The 22,866-nt window shown below is 38.8% G+C and overlaps 1 protein-coding gene across 1 annotated transcript in view; it reads left to right on the plus strand.

The window, feature by feature from the left end:
- The window catches only part of LOC118398053 (potassium channel subfamily K member 9-like), a 52,019-nt gene that overhangs the window by 23,031 nt on the left and 6,122 nt on the right, over positions 1-22,866 (plus strand). The window lies entirely within an intron of this gene.

A 22,866-nucleotide genomic window follows, 5' to 3' on the forward strand; every position in this document is an offset into this window, starting at 1 on the left:
CTTTATAACACTACAACCTGTCAACATCAGACTAGTTACCAACAGGAGATTTATCATACCAATACCTTTATAACACTACAACCTGTCAGCATCAGACTAGTTACCAACAGGAGATTTATCATACCAATACCTTTATAACACTACAACCTGTCAACATCAGACTAGTTACCAACAGGAGATTTATCATACCAATACCTTTATAACACTACAACCTGTCAACATCAGACTAGTTACCAACAGGAGATTTATCATACCAATACCTTTATAACACTACAACCTGTCAACATCAGACTAGTTACCAACAGGAGATTTATCATACCAATACCTTTATAACACTACAACCTGTCAACATCAGACTAGTTACCAACAGGAGATTTATCATACCAATACCTTTATAACACTACAACCTGTCAACATCAGACTAGTTACCAACAGGAGATTTATCATACCAATACCTTTATAACACTACAACCTGTCAACATCAGACTAGTTACCAACAGGAGATTTATCATACCAATACCTTTATAACACTACAACCTGTCAACATCAGACTAGTTACCAACAGGAGATTTATCATACCAATACCTTTATAACACTACAACCTGTCAGCATCAGACTAGTTACCAACAGGAGATTTATCATACCAATACCTTTATAACACTACAACCTGTCAACATCAGACTAGTTACCAACAGGAGATTTATCATACCAATACCTTTATAACACTACAACCTGTCAACATCAGACTAGTTACCAACAGGAGATTTATCATACCAATACCTTTATAACACTACAACCTGTCAACATCAGACTAGTTACCAACAGGAGATTTATCATACCAATACCTTTATAACACTACAACCTGTCAACATCAGACTAGTTACCAACAGGAGATTTATCATACCAATACCTTTATAACACTAACCTGTCAACATCAGACTAGTTACCAACAGGAGATTTATCATACCAATACCTTTATAACACTACAACCTGTCAACATCAGACTAGTTACCAACAGGAGATTTATCATACCAATACCTTTATAACACTACAACCTGTCAGCATCAGACTAGTTACCAACAGGAGATTTATCATACCAATACCTTTATAACACTACAACCTGTCAACATCAGACTAGTTACCAACAGGAGATTTATCATACCAATACCTTTATAACACTACAACCTGTCAACATCAGACTAGTTACCAACAGGAGATTTATCATACCAATACCTTTATAACACTACAACCTGTCAACATCAGACTAGTTACCAACAGGAGATTTATCATACCAATACCTTTATAACACTACAACCTGTCAACATCAGACTAGTTACCAACAGGAGATTTATCATACCAATACCTTTATAACACTACAACCTGTCAACATCAGACTAGTTACCAACAGGAGATTTATCATACCAATACCTTTATAACACTACAACCTGTCAACATCAGACTAGTTACCAACAGGAGATTTATCATACCAATACCTTTATAACACTACAACCTGTCAACATCAGACTAGTTACCAACAGGAGATTTATCATACCAATACCTTTATAACACTACAACCTGTCAACATCAGACTAGTTACCAACAGGAGATTTATCATACCAATACCTTTATAACACTACAACCTGTCAACATCAGACTAGTTACCAACAGGAGATTTATCATACCAATACCTTTATAACACTACAACCTGTCAACATCAGACTAGTTACCAACAGGAGATTTATCATACCAATACCTTTATAACACTACAACCTGTCAACATCAGACTAGTTACCAACAGGAGATTTATCATACCAATACCTTTATAACACTACAACCTGTCAACATCAGACTAGTTACCAACAGGAGATTTATCATACCAATACCTTTATAACACTACAACCTGTCAACATCAGACTAGTTACCAACAGGAGATTTATCATACCAATACCTTTATAACACTACAACCTGTCAACATCAGACTAGTTACCAACAGGAGATTTATCATACCAATACCTTTATAACACTACAACCTGTCAACATCAGACTAGTTACCAACAGGAGATTTATCATACCAATACCTTTATAACACTACAACCTGTCAACATCAGACTAGTTACCAACAGGAGATTTATCATACCAATACCTTTATAACACTACAACCTGTCAACATCAGACTAGTTACCAACAGGAGATTTATCATACCAATACCTTTATAACACTACAACCTGTCAACATCAGACTAGTTACCAACAGGAGATTTATCATACCAATACCTTTATAACACTACAACCTGTCAACATCAGACTAGTTACCAACAGGAGATTTATCATACCAATACCTTTATAACACTACAACCTGTCAACATCAGACTAGTTACCAACAGGAGATTTATCATACCAATACCTTTATAACACTACAACCTGTCAACATCAGACTAGTTACCAACAGGAGATTTATCATACCAATACCTTTATAACACTACAACCTGTCAACATCAGACTAGTTACCAACAGGAGATTTATCATACCAATACCTTTATAACACTACAACCTGTCAACATCAGACTAGTTACCAACAGGAGATTTATCATACCAATACCTTTATAACACTACAACCTGTCAACATCAGACTAGTTACCAACAGGAGATTTATCATACCAATACCTTTATAACACTACAACCTGTCAACATCAGACTAGTTACCAACAGGAGATTTATCATACCAATACCTTTATAACACTACAACCTGTCAACATCAGACTAGTTACCAACAGGAGATTTATCATACCAATACCTTTATAACACTACAACCTGTCAACATCAGACTAGTTACCAACAGGAGATTTATCATACCAATACCTTTATAACACTACAACCTGTCAACATCAGACTAGTTACCAACAGGAGATTTATCATACCAATACCTTTATAACACTACAACCTGTCAACATCAGACTAGTTACCAACAGGAGATTTATCATACCAATACCTTTATAACACTACAACCTGTCAACATCAGACTAGTTACCAACAGGAGATTTATCATACCAATACCTTTATAACACTACAACCTGTCAACATCAGACTAGTTACCAACAGGAGATTTATCATACCAATACCTTTATAACACTACAACCTGTCAACATCAGACTAGTTACCAACAGGAGATTTATCATACCAATACCTTTATAACACTACAACCTGTCAACATCAGACTAGTTACCAACAGGAGATTTATCATACCAATACCTTTATAACACTACAACCTGTCAACATCAGACTAGTTACCAACAGGAGATTTATCATACCAATACCTTTATAACACTACAACCTGTCAACATCAGACTAGTTACCAACAGGAGATTTATCATACCAATACCTTTATAACACTACAACCTGTCAACATCAGACTAGTTACCAACAGGAGATTTATCATACCAATACCTTTATAACACTACAACCTGTCAACATCAGACTAGTTACCAACAGGAGATTTATCATACCAATACCTTTATAACACTACAACCTGTCAACATCAGACTAGTTACCAACAGGAGATTTATCATACCAATACCTTTATAACACTACAACCTGTCAACATCAGACTAGTTACCAACAGGAGATTTATCATACCAATACCTTTATAACACTACAACCTGTCAACATCAGACTAGTTACCAACAGGAGATTTATCATACCAATACCTTTATAACACTACAACCTGTCAACATCAGACTAGTTACCAACAGGAGATTTATCATACCAATACCTTTATAACACTACAACCTGTCAACATCAGACTAGTTACCAACAGGAGATTTATCATACCAATACCTTTATAACACTACAACCTGTCAACATCAGACTAGTTACCAACAGGAGATTTATCATACCAATACCTTTATAACACTACAACCTGTCAACATCAGACTAGTTACCAACAGGAGATTTATCATACCAATACCTTTATAACACTACAACCTGTCAACATCAGACTAGTTACCAACAGGAGATTTATCATACCAATACCTTTATAACACTACAACCTGTCAACATCAGACTAGTTACCAACAGGAGATTTATCATACCAATACCTTTATAACACTACAACCTGTCAACATCAGACTAGTTACCAACAGGAGATTTATCATACCAATACCTTTATAACACTACAACCTGTCAACATCAGACTAGTTACCAACAGGAGATTTATCATACCAATACCTTTATAACACTACAACCTGTCAACATCAGACTAGTTACCAACAGGAGATTTATCATACCAATACCTTTATAACACTACAACCTGTCAACATCAGACTAGTTACCAACAGGATATTTATCATACCAATACCTTTATAACACTACAACCTGTCAACATCAGACTAGTTACCAACAGGAGATTTATCATACCAATACCTTTATAACACTACAACCTGTCAACATCAGACTAGTTACCAACAGGAGATTTATCATACCAATACCTTTATAACACTACAACCTGTCAACATCAGACTAGTTACCAACAGGAGATTTATCATACCAATACCTTTATAACACTACAACCTGTCAACATCAGACTAGTTACCAACAGGAGATTTATCATACCAATACCTTTATAACACTACAACCTGTCAACATCAGACTAGTTACCAACAGGAGATTTATCATACCAATACCTTTATAACACTACAACCTGTCAACATCAGACTAGTTACCAACAGGAGATTTATCATACCAATACCTTTATAACACTACAACCTGTCAACATCAGACTAGTTACCAACAGGAGATTTATCATACCAATACCTTTATAACACTACAACCTGTCAACATCAGACTAGTTACCAACAGGAGATTTATCATACCAATACCTTTATAACACTACAACCTGTCAACATCAGACTAGTTACCAACAGGAGATTTATCATACCAATACCTTTATAACACTACAACCTGTCAACATCAGACTAGTTACCAACAGGAGATTTATCATACCAATACCTTTATAACACTACAACCTGTCAACATCAGACTAGTTACCAACAGGAGATTTATCATACCAATACCTTTATAACACTACAACCTGTCAACATCAGACTAGTTACCAACAGGAGATTTATCATACCAATACCTTTATAACACTACAACCTGTCAACATCAGACTAGTTACCAACAGGAGATTTATCATACCAATACCTTTATAACACTACAACCTGTCAACATCAGACTAGTTACCAACAGGAGATTTATCATACCAATACCTTTATAACACTACAACCTGTCAATCATCAGACTAGTTACTGTCAACATCAGGAGATTTATCATACCAATACCTTTATAACACTACAACCTGTCAACATCAGACTAGTTACCAACAGGAGATTTATCATACCAATACCTTTATAACACTACAACCTGTTAACATCAGACTAGTTACCAACAGGAGATTTATCATACCAATACCTTTATAACACTACAACCTGACAACATCAGACTAGTTACCAACAGGATATTTATCATACCAATACCTTTATAACACTACAACCTGTCAACATCAGACTAGTTACCAACAGGAGATTTATCATACCAATACCTTTATAACACTACAACCTGTCAACATCAGACTAGTTACCAACAGGAGATTTATCATACCAATACCTTTATAACAACACAGGAGATTTACAACAATACCTTTATAACACTACAACCTGTCAACATCAGACTAGTTACCAACAGGAGATTTATCATACCAATACCTTTATAACACTACAACCTGTCAACATCAGACTAGTTACCAACAGGAGATTTATCATACCAATACCTTTATAACACTACAACCTGTCAACATCAGACTAGTTACCAACAGGAGATTTATCATACCAATACCTTTATAACACTACAACCTGTCAACATCAGACTAGTTACCAACAGGAGATTTATCATACCAATACCTTTATAACACTACAACCTGTCAACATCAGACTAGTTACCAACAGGAGATTTATCATACCAATACCTTTATAACACTACAACCTGTCAACATCAGACTAGTTACCAACAGGAGATTTATCATACCAATACCTTTATAACACTACAACCTGTCAACATCAGACTAGTTACCAACAGGAGATTTATCATACCAATACCTTTATAACACTACAACCTGTCAACATCAGACTAGTTACCAACAGGAGATTTATCATACCAATACCTTTATAACACTACAACCTGTCAGCATCAGACTAGTTACCAACAGGAGATTTATCATACCAATACCTTTATAACACTACAACCTGTCAACATCAGACTAGTTACCAACAGGAGATTTATCATACCAATACCTTTATAACACTACAACCTGTCAACATCAGACTAGTTACCAACAGGAGATTTATCATACCAATACCTTTATAACACTACAACCTGTCAGCATCAGACTAGTTACCAACAGGAGATTTATCATACCAATACCTTTATAACACTACAACCTGTCAACATCAGACTAGTTACCAACAGGAGATTTATCATACCAATACCTTTATAACACTACAACCTGTCAGCATCAGACTAGTTACCAACAGGAGATTTATCATACCAATACCTTTATAACACTACAACCTGTCAGCATCAGACTAGTTACCAACAGGAGATTTATCATACCAATACCTTTATAACACTACAACCTGTCAGCATCAGACTAGTTACCAACAGGAGATTTATCATACCAATACCTTTATAACACTACAACCTGTCAACATCAGACTAGTTACCAACAGGAGATTTATCATACCAATACCTTTATAACACTACAACCTGTCAACATCAGACTAGTTACCAACAGGAGATTTATCATACCAATACCTTTATAACACTACAACCTGTCAACATCAGACTAGTTACCAACAGGAGATTTATCATACCAATACCTTTATAACACTACAACCTGTCAACATCAGACTAGTTACCAACAGGAGATTTATCATACCAATACCTTTATAACACTACAACCTGTCAACATCAGACTAGTTACCAACAGGAGATTTATCATACCAATACCTTTATAACACTACAACCTGTCAACATCAGACTAGTTACCAACAGGAGATTTATCATACCAATACCTTTATAACACTACAACCTGTCAACATCAGACTAGTTACCAACAGGAGATTTATCATACCAATACCTTTCAGCATCAGACTAGTTACCAACAGGAGATTTATCATACCAATACCTTTATAACACTACAACCTGTCAGCATCAGACTAGTTACCAACAGGAGATTTATCATACCAATACCTTTATAACACTACAACCTGTCAACATCAGACTAGTTACCAACAGGAGATTTATCATACCAATACCTTTATAACACTACAACCTGTCAACATCAGACTAGTTACCAACAGGAGATTTATCATACCAATACCTTTATAACACTACAACCTGTCAACATCAGACTAGTTACCAACAGGAGATTTATCATACCAATACCTTTATAACACTACAACCTGTCAACATCAGACTAGTTACCAACAGGAGATTTATCATACCAATACCTTTATAACACTACAACCTGTCAGCATCAGACTAGTTACCAACAGGAGATTTATCATACCAATACCTTTATAACACTACAACCTGTCAACATCAGACTAGTTACCAACAGGAGATTTATCATACCAATACCTTTATAACACTACAACCTGTCAGCATCAGACTAGTTACCAACAGGAGATTTATCATACCAATACCTTTATAACACTACAACCTGTCAGCATCAGACTAGTTACCAACAGGAGATTTATCATACCAATACCTTTATAACACTACAACCTGTCAGCATCAGACTAGTTACCAACAGGAGATTTATCATACCAATACCTTTATAACACTACAACCTGTCAGCATCAGACTAGTTACCAACAGGAGATTTATCATACCAATACCTTTATAACACTACAACCTGTCAACATCAGACTAGTTACCAACAGGAGATTTATCATACCAATACCTTTATAACACTACAACCTGTCAGCATCAGACTAGTTACCAACAGGAGATTTATCATACCAATACCTTTATAACACTACAACCTGTCAACATCAGACTAGTTACCAACAGGAGATTTATCATACCAATACCTTTATAACACTACAACCTGTCAACATCAGACTAGTTACCAACAGGAGATTTATCATACCAATACCTTTATAACACTACAACCTGTCAACATCAGACTAGTTACCAACAGGAGATTTATCATACCAATACCTTTATAACACTACAACCTGTCAACATCAGACTAGTTACCAACAGGAGATTTATCATACCAATACCTTTATAACACTACAACCTGTCAACATCAGACTAGTTACCAACAGGAGATTTATCATACCAATACCTTTATAACACTACAACCTGTCAACATCAGACTAGTTACCAACAGGAGATTTATCATACCAATACCTTTATAACACTACAACCTGTCAACATCAGACTAGTTACCAACAGGAGATTTATCATACCAATACCTTTATAACACTACAACCTGTCAACATCAGACTAGTTACCAACAGGAGATTTATCATACCAATACCTTTATAACACTACAACCTGTCAACATCAGACTAGTTACCAACAGGAGATTTATCATACCAATACCTTTATAACACTACAACCTGTCAACATCAGACTAGTTACCAACAGGAGATTTATCATACCAATACCTTTATAACACTACAACCTGTCAACATCAGACTAGTTACCAACAGGAGATTTATCATACCAATACCTTTATAACACTACAACCTGTCAGCATCAGACTAGTTACCAACAGGAGATTTTATCAATACCAATACAACCTTTATAACACTACAACTACAACCTGTCAACATCAGACTAGTTACCAACAGGAGATTTATCATACCAATACCTTTATAACACTACAACCTGTCAGCATCAGACTAGTTACCAACAGGAGATTTATCATACCAATCAATACCTTTATAACACTACAACCTGTCAACATCAGACTAGCTACCAACAGGAGATATATCATACCAATACCTTTATAACACTACGACCTGTCAACATCAGACTAGTTACCAACAGGAGATTTATCATACCAATACCTTTATAACACTACAACCTGTCAACATCAGACTAGTTACCAACAGGAGATTTATCATACCAATACCTTTATAACACTACAACCTGTCAACATCAGACTAGTTACCAACAGGAGATTTATCATACCAATACCTTTATAACACTACAACCTGTCAACATCAGACTAGTTACCAACAGGAGATTTATCATACCAATACCTTTATAACACTATAACCTGTCAACATCAGACTAGTTACCAACAGGAGATTTATCATACCAATACCTTTATAACACTACAACCTGTCAACATCAGACTAGTTACCAACAGGAGATTTATCATACCAATACCTTTATAACACTACAACCTGTCAGCATCAGACTAGTTACCAACAGGAGATTTATCATACCAATACCTTTATAACACTACAACCTGTCAACATCAGACTAGTTACCAACAGGAGATTTATCATACCAATACCTTTATAACACTACAACCTGTCAACATCAGACTAGTTACCAACAGGAGATTTATCATACCAATACCTTTATAACACTACGACCTGTCAACATCAGACTAGTTACCAACAGGAGATTTATCATACCAATACCTTTATAACACTACGACCTGTCAACATCAGACTAGTTACCAACAGGAGATTTATCATACCAATACCTTTATAACACTACAACCTGTCAACATCAGACTAGTTACCAACAGGAGATTTATCATACCAATACCTTTATAACACTACAACCTGTCAGCATCAGACTAGTTACCAACAGGAGATTTATCATACCAATACCTTTATAACACTACAACCTGTCAACATCAGACTAGTTACCAACAGGAGATTTATCATACCAATACCTTTATAACACTACAACCTGTCAACATCAGACTAGTTACCAACAGGAGATTTATCATACCAATACCTTTATAACACTACAACCTGTCAACATCAGACTAGTTACCAACAGGAGATTTATCATACCAATACCTTTATAACACTACAACCTGTCAACATCAGACTAGTTACCAACAGGAGATTTATCATACCAATACCTTTATAACACTACAACCTGTCAACATCAGACTAGTTACCAACAGGAGATTTATCATACCAATACCTTTATAACACTACAACCTGTCAACATCAGACTAGTTACCAACAGGAGATTTATCATACCAATACCTTTATAACACTACAACCTGTCAACATCAGACTAGTTACCAACAGGAGATTTATCATACCAATACCTTTATAACACTACAACCTGTCAGCATCAGACTAGTTACCAACAGGAGATTTATCATACCAATCAATACCTTTATAACACTACAACCTGTCAACATCAGACTAGTTACCAACAGGAGATTTATCATACCAATACCTTTATAACACTACGACCTGTCAACATCAGACTAGTTACCAACAGGAGATTTATCATACCAATACCTTTATAACACTACGACCTGTCAACATCAGACTAGTTACCAACAGGAGATTTATCATACCAATACCTTTATAACACTACAACCTGTCAACATCAGACTAGTTACCAACAGGAGATTTATCATACCAATACCTTTATAACACTACAACCTGTCAACATCAGACTAGTTACCAACAGGAGATTTATCATACCAATACCTTTATAACACTACAACCTGTCAACATCAGACTAGTTACCAACAGGAGATTTATCATACCAATACCTTTATAACACTACAACCTGTCAGCATCAGACTAGTTACCAACAGGAGATTTATCATACCAATACCTTTATAACACTACAACCTGTCAACATCAGACTAGTTACCAACAGGAGATTTATCATACCAATACCTTTATAACACTACAACCTGTCAACATCAGACTAGTTACCAACAGGAGATTTATCATACCAATACCTTTATAACACTACAACCTGTCAACATCAGACTAGTTACCAACAGGAGATTTATCATACCAATACCTTTATAACACTACAACCTGTCAGCATCAGACTAGTTACCAACAGGAGATTTATCATACCAAGAGAGTACTTTGTGTAAATTAGGGGAGGCTGCTGAGGGGAGGACGGCTCATAATAATGGCTGGAACGGAGCAAATGGAATGTCATCAGACACATGGAAACCACAAGTTTGATGTATATGATACCATTCCACTGATTCCGCTCCAGCCATTACCACAAGCTCCTTCTCCCCAATTAAGGTGCCACCAACCTCCTGTTGCTTAGCAGCACTTAACAACCTTAGTGTGGTGCTGGGCACTGAGCATCAATAGACCTGTAGACCTTCCACAGTGACAACTGGGACTGGGAGGCAGGCTTGGTACAGAGATAGAGAGGGGGGAGAGAGAAAAGAGAGCACACACACACACACTCAGACACACACACACACACACACACACACACACACATACACACACACACACACACACACACACACACACACACACACACACACACACACACACACACACACACACACACACACACACACACACACACACACACACACACACACACACACACACACACACACACACACACACACACACACACACACACACACACACACAGGGAGAGCTCTGATAAATTGGTAATATTCCACAGAGCAGAGCTCTACTCATTCCCCTTGTCTCTGGCTCCATGTCTGTTAATCAGAGCTGAATATGGCACAGTAGGAAACATGGTGGCTCTATATGCAACCAATCAGCTGAGCAGCAGAGTAGAGGCACTAGGGAGTCAGAGGAGGGCACTATGTCACAGACTGGTCCACTACGTCATATACATTACTAACTCAGTGGAGGCTGGAAGGGATGAGGAAGTACACAATAATTCACAGTGTTCCAGTCTGGCCTGACACGTTTCTAGGAAAGGTGGTGTACAACCCTGGCTTCTGAGATCACTGTTTTCAATGACAGCATCAGTGAGTGTGTGTTTATGAGTGAGTGAGTGAGTGAGTGAGTGAGTGAGTGAGTGAGTGAGTGAGTGAGTGAGTGAGTGAGTGAGTGAGTGAGTGAGTGAGTGAGTGAGTGAGTGAGTGGGTGAGTAAGTGAGTGAGAGAGTGTGTGAGTGAGTGAAGGAGTGATGGAGTAAAGGAGAGAGTGAGTGAGTATGTGTTTGTGAGTGAGATAGTGAGTGAGTGAATGAGTGAGTGAGAGAGAGAAAGAGAGAGTGAGTGAGTGAGTGAGTGAGTGAGTGAGTGAGTGAGTGAGTGAGTGAGTGAGTGTGTGTGTGTGTGTGTGTGTGTGTGTGTGTGTGTGTGTGTGTGTGTGTGTGTGTGTGTGTGAATGAGAATGTGATAGACAGAGGAAGAGAGAGAGAGTATTCTCACTCAAATGCTTCTCATCGGATTCTGAAATCCATTATCGAATTCGCCTCAGAATAATACTGAAATCTATGATGTTATTTTGGCTCATTTAAAAAAAAAACTAATAACGTATTCGCCACTGTGTCTGCCACACTGCCACAAATTACTGACCTTCATATGATTGACATCCACATCAATACTCAACCTCTATAAAATCAATACTCAACCACACTGGTTAAATAGCATCAATACTTAACCACACTAACTCTGTTATTGCTGAACATTCTAATTGTCTGTGTAGCTGTTTCTGTAAATAGCTTCAGTATCGGTTTATGTGATAGTTTCTTATAATTTAGAGGCATTTTCACAGTTTTGTCCACTCACTCACCTTGAGAAGGGTAAGGGGGCGTTACCCTTGGCAGATGTAAGCAGTAATGGCAGTAGCTCCACCTTGGTCGTTGATCGGTAAACGTTGAAACAAGCACTACTGTTTGTAGAAGTGAATTACTGGTCCCCTTGCTAACTTTGAAGGTGTTGGGGTATATTTGCATGAAAAGACAACAATGATAATGCCTCATGAACAGAGCTCCAGTATATGCTGAATATACGTAAAACAGAGATATACACTACATCATTGCCCTGCTCCTTCCCCTGTCCTCCTTTATCCTAATACCTCTTCTCTTCAATATCTCTCTGTGAACGTTGTATTAGTGCTGAGTGGGCTTGCAAGTGTCCGAAGACGTTCAATAAATTCCATGGTTATCCCGGTTGGAAGATTCCCGCAATCAGGAGGGAATAAGCAGGAAATTCGGAATCCTCCAACCAGAATTTCTGGAAAACCAGGGAATTTATTGAAAGTTCCCGGAATTTGGCGATCCCAGTACCGAGTAGTGTGCTGAACCATCTGCGACACCTCCCACCCCAACGTGTTCGTTTGTCTGTTTCTTTAGTAACTCAGGGTGGCCCTTCTGGCATCAGTCTAGGAGCACCAGACACCCAGCAAGAGAAAGACAAACAAATCATGCCTCAGACCAAACACTTCAAAGCCTGATGCTCCCAGCATGTGTTCAGACGGTGGAAATGAGTAAAACATCGTTATAAGTCTTTCTTCCCTTTGTTGTTGTTAAAGGACGAATGAGTCACCTGTGCTTTAATGCTGTAATATAATAACCTACCCAACCCCTGTGTTTTCAATGAGACAATTGTGTGTGTGTGTGTGTGTGTGTGTGTGTGTGTGTGTGTGTGTGTGTGTGTGTGTGTGTGTGTGTGTGTGTGTGTGTGTGTGTGTGTGTGTGTGTGTGTGTGTGTGTGTGTGTGTGTGTGCGTGTGTGCGCGTGTGCGTGCGTGTGTGTGTGTGTGTGTGTGCCTCACAGGAGATGTAGGGCAGAAAGGTAGAGTGGGTGAGTGGGTGTAGACAAGAAGGTTATCTAATAAGATTTTATCAAATTTGATATTTGAACAGCCTGGTGTGTGTGTGAGTGTGTTTGTGTGCGCACTCGACTGTGTGTGTACGTCCCTTCATATTGGTTTGTGTTTGAGAGTGTGTGTGTGGGAAGTTTTCTGTAAACTGAGATGAAAGATATTGGTTTTGTACTTTCATCGTAGAGAAACTATATCTATTAAACAAATACTGCCAAGCATGGGCTTCATCCTTCACAAAGCATTAGTCTACTATAGACTACACATACTGAACTTTCCATATCAAGCAACAGCAATTGCAATGAGGGGCTATTGATACTATTTTGCCATTGGGATATTTCATGTCATTCAGTTCATCTCCATTAGCTTTCCTCTCTACCTCTCTCTCAGGTTCTCCAGAACTACAAACAAACAGAAATTAAAGTTTCCTATTGTGGATTTTAAGGATACTTCATTCTGGGCCGTTGTGTCAACGTAGAGCCAGCCAGAGTCATGGAGGGAGTGTTTGAGTGTCTTCTCTGCACATGCTGTTCTGGAGTGCAGACAGTTAACTCATAGTTAGTTAGCTCTTGTCAGTGTGGCGACTGGTGACAGGTCCTCAGAAAGAGATCCACAAGGTGTTCGGCAGGCTAACTGCTGCGCCACCTCCTATCCTGCAGTCGAACTCTCCTGTCCTGACCTTCATTATAATTCCATGGCTCACAGGCAATTAATGTCTCCAGGCCACTGGAATAATGTGAGGTGGATTAACCTCCCAGAACAGACAAGTTAAAATACATCAGTTTTATCAACTACTCAAGTAATTAACCCTTCTCGATAGTAGGCACTTTTATTCAAAGTGACTTACAGTCATGCGTGCATACATTACAAGACATTTGATATGGTTAGGAATGACATGGAGAGCAGGTTCACCAACGTCTCAGTATGAGAGGTGTTATGAGTAGCACTGTGCTGGGTTTTGTATTCTCTAGACCCACTTCAATTTGCATACCGCCCAAATAGGTCCACAGACAAGAGGACAAGAGGAATACTTATGTTCATTGCCTAACTCTCAGCCTTTAACACCATAGTACCCTCCAAGCTCATCATTAAACTCTGGGCCCTGGGTCTGAACCCCGCCCTGTGCAACCCCTCCTGTACTCCATGTTCACTCATGACTGCGTGGCCACGCACGCCTCCAACGTAATCATCATTTTTACAAACGACACATCAGTAGTAGGTCTGATTACCAACAATGGTGAGATAGCCTTCAGGGAGGAGGTGAGGGCCCTGTCGAAGTGGTGCAAGGAAAATAACCTCTCCCGCAACGTCATCAAAATGAAGGAGCTTATGGACAGGAGACAGCAGAGGGAACACGCCCCCATCCATATTGAAAGGCCCGCAGTGGAGAAGGTGAAAAGCTTCAAGTTCCTCGCCATACACATCACTGACAATCTGAAATGGTCCACCCACACAGACAGTGTGGTGAAGAAGGCACAAGAGTGCCTCTTCAACCTCAGGAGGCTGAAGAAATTTGGCTTGGCCCCTTAAGACCCAAACAGAATTTTACAGATGCACCATTGAGAGCATCCTGTCAGGCTGTATCACCGCCTGGTACAGCAACTGCACTGCCAGCAACCGCAGGGCTCTCCAGAGGGTCGTGCGGTCTGCCCGACGCATCACCGGGGGCACAGTGCCTGCACAGCAGGACACCTACCGCTCCCGATGTCACAGGAAGACCAAAAAGATAATCAAGGACGACAACCATCTGTGCCACAGCCTGTTCACCCCGCTACCATCCAGAAGGTGAGGTCAGTACAGTACAGTACAGTACAGTACAGTACAGTACAGTACAGTACAGTACAGTACAGTACAGTACAGTACAGTACAGTACAGAGACTGAAAAACAGCGTATATCTCAAGGCCATCAGACTGTTAAATAGCCATCACTAGCCGGCTACCACCCGGTTACTCAACCCTGCACCTTAGAGGCTGCTGCCCTATATACATCGACATGGAATCACTGGTCACTTTAATAATCGAACACAAGTCCCTGTAATGATGTTTACATACTGCTTTACTCATTTAATATATTCTAGTCGATGCCATCCTATTCAGCTGTTGGCGAATACTATTCTATACTACGTATTCTACAGATATACAAAATATTCTATCCACATACTATCCATAATGTCTATACCTTCCATCACATACAGTATAGATATACAGTACCAGTCAAAAGTTTGGACACACCTACTCATTCCAGGGTTTTTCTTTATTTGTACTATTTTTTTACATTGTAGAATAATAGTGAAGACATCAGAACTATGAAATAACACATATGGAAACTTGTGGTAACCAAAACAGTGTTAAACAAATCAAAGTATGTTTTAGATTTTAGATTCTTCAAAGTAGCCACCCTTCCTTTGATGACAGCTTTGCACACTCTTGGCATTCTCTCAACCAGCTTCACCTGGAATGATTTTCCAACAGCCTTGAAGGAGTTCACACATATGCTGAGCACTTGTTGGCTACTTTTCCTTCACTCTGCACTCCAACTCATCAGCAATTCATCACTCTCCTTCTTGGTCAAATAGCCCTTACACAGCCTGGAGGTGTGTTTTGGGTCATTGTCTTGTTGAAAAACAAATGATAGTCCCACAAAGTGCAAACCAGATGGGATGGAGTATCGCTGCAGAATGCTGTGGTAGCCATGCTGGTTAAGGGTGCCTCAAATTCTAAATAAATCACAGACGGTTTCACCAGCAAAGCACCGCCACACGTTTCTTCTTATTATTGGTGTCCTTTAGCAGTGGTTTCTTAGTGGTTGTTTCTTCTTTTCTTAGTAGTGGTTTCTTCATGATGGTCTGACTCACGCAGTCTCCTCTGAACAGTTGATGTTGAGAATTGTCTGGTACTTGAACTCTGTGAAGCATTTATTTGGGCTGCAATTTGAGGTGCAATTAACTCTAATGAACTTGTCCTCTGCAGCAGCGGTAACTCTGGGTCTTCTTTTCCTGTGGCGGTCCTCATGAGAGCCAGTTTCATCACAGCACTTGATGGTTTTTGCTACTGTGCTTTAAGAAACTTTCAAAGTTCTTGACATTTTCCAGATTGACTGACCTTCATGTCTTAAAGTAATGCACCTGAAATCCATTCCAGGTGACTGCCAAGAGTGTGCAAAGCTGTCATCAAGGCAAGGGGTGGCTACTTTGAAGAATCTCAATTATACCATTTTTGGTTACGACACGATTCCATATGTGTTATTTCATAGTTCTGATGTCTTCACTATTATTATTATATTATTATTATTTAAAGAAAAGCTGAAATGAATAGGTGTGTCCAATCTTTTGACTGGTACTGTATATATTATGTTGACATTGTTCATCTTAATATTTATAGATTTCTTAATTCTGTTATTTTACATTTTGATCTGTGTGTATTGTTGTGAATTGTTTGACTGTTGGAGGTAGGAACACAAGCATTACGCTACACCTGCAATAACATCTGCTAAATATATGTATGCGGCCAATACCATTTGATCTGATTTGATTATCTTGCCTTGAAATATTTGAGCAAAGATGAGGAGATACAGGATTAGCACCATGATGTTTAAATTGGATAATCCTGCTGATATCAAAGAGGTATCACACGCTTTGACTTGACCAACATAGTGTGTATGGATTTGTATAGAAGTCTTGTAAGTGTCATGTTAAATTGCTAAATATAAAGGCTCAGGGGAGTATTCAGCAATTGTATAGTCAAGTGCATCACCATTACACATCTATAAACACATACAAACACCCACGTACTCAGGCACCCACCCACACCCACCCACACAGACACACATAGATACACAGGTCTCTGCTCAGCAGAATAAATGTGTTGGTTCCCTTGACAACAACTGCTAATGGAGTCGTTATAGCAGGACAAACAAATTAGTCCAGCAAGTCTCCAATCAGAGTCTAGCACTAATACAAAACACAAAGTATCCAATCAGAGTCTAGCACTAATACAAAACACAAAGTATCCAATCAGAGTCTAGCACTAATACAAAACACAAAGTATCCAATCACAGAGTCCAACACAGCAACACAAAACCAAGTATCCAACATCAAACAGGCACTTTAGCAGGCCAGCTCATAGAAGACAGTATATACTCTATGAACCAAGTCATTACTACAACAATTAGAAAACCATCCCTCTGGTCTGACAATCTTGCAAAATGAGACAATATTTTACTGTACGCTATATTTACAGATGCACTCGTTTATTAGGAAAGCATAACAGCATGGTTGTACATAACTGTTATTATATGTGCAGGCACAGAGGGAAGGAGCATATATTGGTCTTCTTTGTTCCTCTAGTCAGTAGCAGGACTTGATGTTTTACTGTTAAAGCTCAGAGTCTAATACCGAGAGAAATGCAGAAAAGCTACATGTCCAACCTCTCCCCTATTATGGTTGAATCTGTTCAAGGACATTGGTAACAGCAGTTCTCGGGTCAGTGGGTTTCTTAACGTCTTAATTAAAGATGCATACTGTACGTTAGAGAAGTGCATCCTGTCAGCCTACCAATGTGTCATGGCCCTTATCCTGTTCTCTTTGCGAGACTGAGTACAGATGACATGAGGTTTGATGTCAGATACTGGGTGGAACTGAGTGAGGGAGACAGAGGTACTTGTTTCTGAAGGAGCAAAGTGGACACACACACACACACACACACACACACACACACACACACACACACACACACACACACACACACACACACACACACACACACACACACACACACACACACACACACACACACACACACACACACACACACACACACACACACACAGTATCTGAAGCGGTAAAGATAATTGTATTAATATCTAATACGTGCCTATGTATTAAATACGATGGCTTTGTTGGTTAGGTTATGTAAGAGTACAGTATCAGACGCACTTGTTACTCAATAACCTAGTGGACGGTGTTGAGCCAATTTCAGCACAGTTATAAAGTAGTGCCACAAATCAAATGTGATTTATCCATTCATCGTCATGTCTGTCTGCCAATGTAATTCAGTACCACCTGATTACTCCCCAGGAATAATTTGAGAGATTAAAATCAATATTAATTAGGCTGTTGAATGTGCAAGAGGGAATGAAGACAGCTGCTTGCTGCTATTAGAAGGTGTACACGATGTAATAGCTGGAAAGACCCATCCAGAGATGTTTCACTTTTTTTTTAAACACTATAAATAGGCTATGAATAACATTATCTAGCTAGCTCCTGTCTTTATAGTTGCAATGAAATGTTATGAAGCAATTTTGTTAAGAATATCCTCACAATCCTCCTGGTAATGGCTAGGTTTCTGTACAGCACTTTGAGATATCAGCTGATGTACGAAGGGCTATATAAATACATTTGATTTGATTTGATTTAATGCCCAAACAACTTGTGTTGGTTTTGGCTCTCCGTTTGGTCTCAGAAAATCCATTTAATCACTTAGAAGATGTTGTCTCTCCCAACTTGATTGAAAGACAGAACACAGAGCTGATGAAGATGAGGGTGATAGAATCAATAACATCCATCTAAAGGTGATTAATTAACACTGGCAAGGGGAGCAGCACAGCAAGGGGGTGGAGTGTATACAGGGCATCGCTAGTAACATCTAATAGCTAGCTGCTGTAACAAAGGTGGTTCTCATGGACTTTTGAAGCTGGAGATGTCAAAGTAAATGCTGCTGGAACTGAGTAATATGGTCGTATCAGTGTTGTGATTGGGGCCCAAGTTGTATTTTTATGAATATCGCAATTCTCCTATCAGCATCAACACACTGTAACTGATCTGATCATCCTAGTTGGCAGGTGTTCAACAACACTTTCAGTCATCTCTCTGTCTGTGTTGAGAGACGCACAGAGCCGTGGAGGTTCACTGATGTGGTGCACAACGGAGCAAGATACATTCCTACTGACAATGTGAGATGTGCACCTTTCTGCGATCAGATGCAAGTGAGCCAACCAACTCTTTTGGTGGCTGCTTGGAGAACTTTGACATACACTTTTAAGAAAATTTGAGGAGGAATATGAGAATCAGTCTGATAGAATAACCGTGTTTCATTTGTTCAGACAGAACAGTGTACCAGGCTCTGGGTTAATAATGCAGTTCATTCATTTTATGAATACCGCATGTCTACCTTATCACTGAGAGGACTGGGGTAGGAACATGAATAAATAAAGATATTGATAAGGGCACAGTCATAGCTGCCGTTACACCATTTTTCAGCGTAACATTTTGGGATATCTACATAGTGCTAAACTTTCACCTCGTGGAACAACATACTTAATCATTTGTATATATCCCACAAGGCATTTCGTTGCAGAAGGGCTGGGTTCATGGAGCTTTAGTGCAGGAGTAGGCTTAACCTTGGTCCTGGAAACCGGACCTTCGTTTTTTTCTATGTGTACATTAATTGCAAATGATCATGTTTGGTTTCTCATGTTGGGGGAAGACAGTTCAAAGTGTTGTATCTGGTGAGATACAGGGCCTTCAGAAAGTATTCATACCCCTTGACGTATTCCACATTTTATTGTGTTACAGCCTGAATTCAAAATGGATTAGGATGTTTTTTCTCACCCATCTACACACAATACCCCAAAATGACAAAGTGAAAACATGTTTTTAGAAATGTTTGAAAATGTATTGAAAATGAAATACAGAAATGTCTTATTTACATACATATTCACACCCCTGAGTCAGAACATGTTAGAATCACCATTTGCAGCGATTAGAACTGTGAGTCTTTCTGGGTAAGTCTCTAAGAACTTTGTACAATATGTGCACGTTATTCTCTTTAAAATTATTTTTTTAAATGGTTGTTGATCATTGCTAGACAGCCATTTTCAAGTCTTGCCATGGACTTTCAAGACAATTTAAGTTAAAACTGTAACTTGGTCACTCCAGAACATTCAATGTCGTCTTGGTAAGCAACTCCAGTGTACATTTGACCTTGTGTTTTAGCTTGTTTTCCTGCTATAAGGTGAATTTGTCTCCCAGTGTCTGTTGGAAATCAGACTGAGGCAGGTTTTCCTTTTTGTCCTAAAAACCTCCCTATTCCTTGATGATGACAAGTATACCCATAACATGATGCAGCCACTACCAGGCTTAAAAATACGAGTGGTACTCAGTGATGTGTTGTGTTGGATTTGACCCAAACATAAAACTTTGTATTCAGGACATAAAGGGAATTTCTTTTTCACATTTGTTTCAGTTTTACTATGGTGCCTAATTGCAAACCAGAGGCATGTTTTGGAATATTTTCATTCTGTACAGGCTTCCTTCTAGTTCCTTTGTCATTTAGGTTAGTATTGTGGAGTAACTAAAATGTTGTTGATCCATCCTCAGTTGTCTCCTATCACAGCCATTAAACTCTGTAACTGTTTAAAGTCACCATTGGCCTGATGGTGAAATCCCAGAGCGATTTCCTTTCTCTCCAGCAAACCAAGTTAGGAAGGACACCTGCAAAATATCGAAAAACCTCCCTGGTCTTTGTGGTTGAATATTTATTGACGCAAGACATTTCAGCTTTTGATTAAAAAAAAAAAATGGTAAACATTTCTAAAAACATAATTCCACTTTGACAGTATTGTGTGTGGATCAGTGACACAAAATCTCAATTGAATCCATTTTAAATTCAGACTGTAACACAACAAAATGTGGAAAAGTCGAGGGGTGTGAATACTTTCTGAAGGCTCTGTATATTAGCGTAGATCTTTAAAACAGTTTTCCCTTCCATTTGCTTGTTAAATAAGTCTAAATGTAATGCAACACTGTGAACCGTTTGCCCTAATCTGCTACCTACTCAATCTAGTCCAGAGAAGCTGCAGGAGTAAAGCATATTGGGTCACGGGAGCACACTTTATATGCACATAAAATCCCATTCCCTGCTTGCTACAAATCAGATAGATCTTGTCCTGAGCCTATAAATATAATCATTCCTCACGTGCTTGAGTGGGTGGACGCCCATCAGGGAATGTATGAAATCAATCGTAAAGAAACACAAAGGCCAATAGACGAGTTCAGGTTACAACGGGTCTGTGAAAAATAGTAGGAGAGTAATGTATCTTGGTCAAAACAGTTGTTTCCATGGAAAAGACTGGTGGGTGTTATTTGGCAACAACTTCGGTTGTTGTGAGTTAGACCTAATATACTATGTCTGTTAGGGATACAGCAGAAATGGATTACGGAAAAGGAACATGTATTCTCAGCATTGCCTTTCATATTCATATTCAAAACCACTCATGTACTGTACTGTATAGTAAAGCATGTATAGCCTACCCTACATCTGTGTTAGATTTAATCGTATTCCATATCTGGACCATCAACAACACTATTATAATCTTTTTAGTTATGAGCACAGGTTGGGGTTGTGTGTGTGTGTGTGTGTGTGTGTGTGTGTGTGTGTGTGTGTGTGTGTGTGTGTGTGTGTGTGTGTGTGTGTGTGTGTGTGTGTGTGTGTGTGTGTGTGTGTGTGTGTGTGTGTGTGTGTCTTTGAGTCAGCAACTGCAGGCCTATAGATAAAGTTGAATTATCTTAAAAGCCTTATTGGCTCCTGTACGACTCCTTCCTCATCCAATAACTCCTACATTTCCCACACTTCCCTGTAGCTCACAGGACTGGGAGAGGAAAGTTCCCACTAATTGGACAACCTTATAATCATTGTGCCGTACTCAGATGAATGACTGGACCCATTTCTGTGCTGCCCTCTTATTCAATACCGGCCCTGTCTGTGGGGCTCAGCTCTTATTCAAAAGCCATCTTGGCAAAGGAACATCAAGATGCTTTGGGGATTTTTCGCTGGGTATTATCTGTAAACAAATCTAAAAGCCAACTGGGACAGTTGAGTTGATGATAAGTGGCTTGGGTGGGGCTGAGTTCTATTTTTAATTCAATCAATTGAGGAAATGAATGAGCAATTTGGCTTGCTGAATGAACTGAATTGAAAAGTGAATTGAGCCCAACCCTGGCAGTTATCCAGCCATCG

This window comes from Oncorhynchus keta, chromosome 19 (assembly GCF_023373465.1).
Source record: "Oncorhynchus keta strain PuntledgeMale-10-30-2019 chromosome 19, Oket_V2, whole genome shotgun sequence".
NCBI classification, from domain to species: Eukaryota; Metazoa; Chordata; class Actinopteri; order Salmoniformes; family Salmonidae; genus Oncorhynchus; species Oncorhynchus keta.